The 5,550-nt window shown below is 42.3% G+C and overlaps 1 protein-coding gene across 5 annotated transcripts in view; it reads right to left on the bottom strand.

The window, feature by feature from the left end:
- The window catches only part of LOC117179148, a 321,121-nt gene that overhangs the window by 128,049 nt on the left and 187,522 nt on the right, over positions 1-5,550 (bottom strand). The gene's annotated exons all lie outside the window — the stretch shown is intronic.

Here is a 5,550-nt window from a genome sequence, read left to right as displayed (position 1 = left end):
TGCAACGCCTTCCTGCTTTAATTGCAAAGGCCCTCATTGGGCCACCTTCCGAGGCTGCCCTAAAGTTCCGCAACGTTCGTCAGCCCAACCAAATTCAACTCACCAAACTCCAAAGCCTAAACCTACTGCAAACCTCGCCCCTCTTCCAAAACCTCGCGCCGCGACAAATCCTGTTTCCTTCCAACGCTCGTTCGCCGACGCAACCTCAGCTCGTCCCCCAACCAAGGCTCATCAGCGACCTCAACCCTCTCCTCCTGCTGACCCTCTGCACAATCCGCAGCTACAGCAGCTTTTTCGTGACTTCCTCTCCGTCTTCACCGCTGCCTTCCAGCAGCCAAACCCACAGAACTCTTAAAGACAAAATTTAAATCATGACCTGGAATGCCAACGGCATCTCGGCCCCAAAGCGATTAGGACTGTCTCTACTTCTTAGTGACAAGTCAATCGACGTTGCCTGTATTACAGAGACTCATCTCAATCCCAATAAAAAACTGCATATCCCAGAATTTTCTGTCTACAGGAAAGATCGTCTTTCTTCTAGAGGCGGTGGTGTGCCAGTCCTGGTTCGTAACACTCTCCGTCACTCAGCCATCAGCACAAACCAATCTTTCTCTCTTGATGAGGATAAAGCCAAAATTTTCGCAGATTCCCTTAAAGATCAATGCTCCCCCTTTCCTAGCCACGACAAAGTTGTTGAATTTCACGATTATGTCTCCAGGACTGCTCAAGATTTCACTGTCACTGACAATGACTTCATCCCCACCTATCCCAAAGAAGTCTCTGAAACAATCCGAGCCTTGAAAAATCGCAAAGCTCCCGGCAATGACTGCATCAGCAACAATGTCCTGAAAACTCTGCCCCGCAAACACATCACAGCTACCTGCAACATTGTTAACACAATGATGCGATTACAACACTTTCCCTCCGCCTGGAAAGAAGCTATTGTAATTTTTCTACCGAAACCAGATAAACCTCACAGCTCAGCTTCCAGCTTCCGACCTATCAGTCTTCTCTGTACTCTCAGTAAAGTAGCCGAAAACATTATTCTCTCTCGCTTTGATGAATTTGTTTCGCAAAACAACATTCTTCCGGACTTCCAGCACGGCTTTCGGAAACGTCACGGAACAGCTCATCAGCTTCTTCGTGTCTCCGAATACATTGCTGAAAATCTTAACAAAGGCAGGCACACAGCCATGCTTCTACTGGATTGTAAGAAAGCCTTCGACAGAGTCTGGCATGACGGTCTTATCTTTAAACTCATCAAGTTATCAATTTATCAGATCCCCAACCTATCACCTCCGGTGTCCCTCAGGGTTCCAAACTCTCTCCTTCCCTCTTCAACGTGCTCTCCTACAACATTCCTGTTGACGGGAAAATTCTCACGGCTCAATACGCTGATGACGTCGGCTTCCTTGATACATCCAAGGTTATCAACCACTGCTCCTCTCGTTTGAACAAATTTATCCCAATCGTCCTTGAATGGTACCACACATGGAGATTTGAAATAAACAAATCGAAATCCGAAGCCGTCTTTTTCTCGCGTCGCCGTCGCAATCCTCCTAAAATCGTGTATGACTCCCTTCCGATCAAATGGAGTTTCTCCGCAAAATATCTCGGTGTGATTTTTGACAAACGTCTCACCTGGTGCAAATAAACACAAGCCACCCGAAATAAGGCCAACGGGGCCTTCATCTCACTTAAACCTTTTTTCTATAACCCTATAGTTTCTCGAGCAACCAAAACTCGAGCCTTCAAGGCCATAATTAGGAGCGTCTGCACCTACGCGATTCCTGTTTGGGGCTCTGCCACTTCAAACCGTCTGTCGAAACTTGAAGGCACGTACATGCGCCTTCTACGTTCCGCTCTAAATATTCCCTGGTTCATCCGTAACAAGCAAATTCTTGCTGAATTTAACCTCCCTTCTATCTTCAATGCCGCACAGACACATGCTGCAAATCTTCGACTTTCAGTGGAAAATCACCCAAACCCCTGCATCATCTCGCTCGCAAATTATGCGAGTAAAACCTCCGACCGCTTTAGAAGGCCCTGCCTTCTCATCTCTCCGAACTAACTTAGCTACCCAGCTCTCTTACTCTCCATGTTTCGCTTCATGCGCGAGTGTACCTGCAGTATAACTGTCTTGGACCACCAACTTCGAAGTCCTTTTTTCTCTATCATCATTCTGGTTCATAACCTATTAGGTTGGCAACCATTCGAGGAGGGGTTTTAGTCGGTAGGCGCATTTAGCGAATCCGACACTACCCTTTCTTCAAGGGTGTCTTCAGAAGATCTCAACTCCTCAACCCAAAAAAAAAAAAAAAATCTCCGACAGCACTTCTGTCTCCCGACTCATTCTGATTACGTATAGAGCTTTCCGCTCTCTGCGCCCAGCCTACGGGGACAGTTAAATAAATCCATAAACTCTTTAAATTACGACTTATTTATTGAATCTACAACCCGCTCTTTTAAGAGCGAATTTTCTAACGTACGAACTTCTAAACCGTTATCTTGTACTCGTCCTCTCACTCAAGGACCGTCAACCCTTCTAACCGGGTCGTCCCGTCAGACAGTACCTAAGGAAGAGTTGATTGCTCTTAAGTCCTTAACTTCGGCTTCCCTCGAGTAATCTCACCGGGTTCGAGATTAGCTTCCTAGTGATTTATTTGGATGGTGGGTCGAAGTTATAAGAAGAGAAAGGCGTGGCTCGTCAACGAAGGGAGCCGGTCATCGACCATCGACAGAAGCCGGTCATCGACTATCGGCAGGAGCCGATCGTAACGAACGACAGCAGTCGCCTTACCAACTGGAGCTTATAAGGCCTGCAATCACTCACCACCAGGAGGTGAAAACCATCGACGAACCAGCAATATCATGGTCTCCTCTCGGACGGTTCCAACAGCCGCCAATCCCTGGCGTCAGCCCAAGACGAGTGGTACAGAAACGTAGATCCACCAGAGCCGGAAAATCGCTGGTTCGAAAAACGTTGATACAAATAGCCGCCAACCGTAATCGCGCCACGATCCTAACCTTAGATGCAGATCTAATTATTCTTTGGAACTCGTAAACCATTCCGGGCGGGTTCAACCCTTCTACGAGGAAGCCTTTGGAGGAGGTAAAGATTTACAAGGAGCACCTGGACATGATAGCCTTCCGAGAACGTACAAACCACTTTCGACGTATGGTTCTCGGAGTTGCCAAGAACCTAAAAATATTTGAAGCGGACGGAGAGTGTCCAAACGACAAATTTTACGAACCAGCCAACCCAAGGGTTCGATTTAAGTATCCCGGCCATTTTGAAGGACGCACGGTGGTCAGGCTTAAGAAGGAAGACCTGGATACCTGGTTACTAAAGAAAAAAGATTACGTTTTCTTGGAACCGCTCAGGAAAGAAAAACACCTAGTTCGAAAAAACTGCTAAGTTTTAGAAATCATTATCAAACAACGGCCCTTCCCAGGGCCAAAAACAACCATAGGTAGGGAACTTTCCATAAAAACATTCATTCGTGGAAGGTATCAATTTGCATGAAAATTCTTGCTTAAAATATCTCTTGTAGATTTATGACTTATACACATCTATCCTAACCGAGTCTGTAATTTATTTCAGTGGTTAATCAGACCGAATTTTGAGATCACGTCCAGAAAAAACATTTTCTGAAATAAAAGAATCCCTAAAAACTGTATTAATTAAAATTCGGATTTTCTAAGTTGCTTCGAGATTTTTTCGATACACCGATACCATCAAAGTGACTTAAAATTCATTTTATGTGCCGTTAAAACGCCAGCTTGGAAATCAGATACAGATATGGCAATTTCGAAAATACATTAATTAAAAAAAAAAGTTGAATGAAAATCTTCCCTAAAATATCTCATCTAGATTTATTACTGATGCTATCCTATAAACAACGAGTCTTTAATTTATTTTAGTGGTTGACCAAACTAAATTTTGAGATGAGGTCCAGAGAAAACATTTTCTAAAATAAAAAACTTTATTAATCAAAATCCGGGCTAGTTAAATTGCTTCGAGATTTTTTTGATACGCCTATACCATTAAAATGACTCAGGAAATTAATTTTAGGCTAATCAATCCCCAGTCTTGGGATAAGGTCTAGTGATAACGATTTTTCAACAATGCTGATTGAAATGCACCAATTCCACCTGCATTTCCTGATGTGGATTTCGTCTAGGATCGATCTATGAAAAAAACAATGGTATTCAATGATTAAATTCAGAAATAATGTTTAACTTACTAAACTGATTAATAAGTAATAATTGTTAAATTGTTTATAAGTAATTATTATTTAAATTTTTACCGCCGACACTGTCAGTAATAAACATACAAAATCATCAAAAATTTCTTGGCTAAAAGAATAATCAATCGAAAGTATAATAAAGATGCCGGGCGATCTGTCATTATTACGAGGTTATGTTCAAATTCACCTGTTTTCCCTAATCGCTGTAAGTAAATGTAGGTAATCTCATTTTAAAGTATACGCATGTAATATTTTATTCAGTTTATTTAAAACATATCCTGTTCATTCATAACATACATTTTTTATGTCGTAAATACACTTTAAACACAATTCACTCTTCGCCCACTGGAAGCGCAGAATATTATTACTATTATATAGTATTTGTCCCTCAGCAGCCATTCCATAATGTTATTGGCACAAAAAAAATTGACGTTTACTTCTCAGTTCACATGTCTCACTTTATTATTAAGTAAACACTTTTATTATTTGTAATTACTACATAACATAACCTATATTTTTTTACACTTGTATCCATTTGAAGTTTCGAACGCAACCTTAGAAACTATGATAAACTTGATCCGAAGATGCACGGACTTGACCGAATGGTCGATCCGAATGCAACTTTAAAGGCGCGAAATATGTAAATACCCCTTACAATGGCTTCTCCCCTGCTGTTGTGCAATTTGGGTAGCATTTATGACACCTGATAAAGAATGCCCACCCATCACTACCGAGGAGGTGAAAAGAGTATTAAGAGGGATGAAGAACTATTCCGCAACGGGACCAAATTGTATCAAAACCTTCTGGTAGAAGAATTTTTCTTTAACCCATCAGCATTTGGCCCGTATTTTCACCTCATATTTGAAGTCGGAAGAACCGATTCCAGAGTGGTTGGTGGAAGGGCGCACAATACTCCTGCCGAAAATAGGCAACTTAGCTGACCCGAAGAACTACAGGCCAATAACTTGTCTGAACACGCTTTATAAGATATTCACAGCTATCCTAAATGATCGGATTGTTCAAGCAATTGAACCTGTGTGGCAAGAAATGTATGAACAACGAGGCTCAAAGAAAGGCGTAGCCGGATGTCGGGAGAACCTGCTCATCGATAGATGTGCCTGCAAAGATGCAGCATTCTACCAGCGTGACCTATCGATGGCCTGGATTAATTATCGGAAAGCTTTCGATTCTACATCCGACAGACTTATCATCTGTCTTTTGGAAATCTTAAAGGTTCATCCGCAAATAGTTGGGTGCATAGAGAGATTGATGCCGCTTTGGAAAACCAGATTTACTATCT

Source organism: Belonocnema kinseyi, chromosome 8, assembly GCF_010883055.1.
Source record: "Belonocnema kinseyi isolate 2016_QV_RU_SX_M_011 chromosome 8, B_treatae_v1, whole genome shotgun sequence".
Lineage (NCBI taxonomy): Eukaryota > Metazoa > Arthropoda > Insecta > Hymenoptera > Cynipidae > Belonocnema > Belonocnema kinseyi.
The sequence above is the reverse complement of the archived record's forward strand: the minus strand, read 5'-3'. Positions and strand labels throughout refer to the sequence as shown.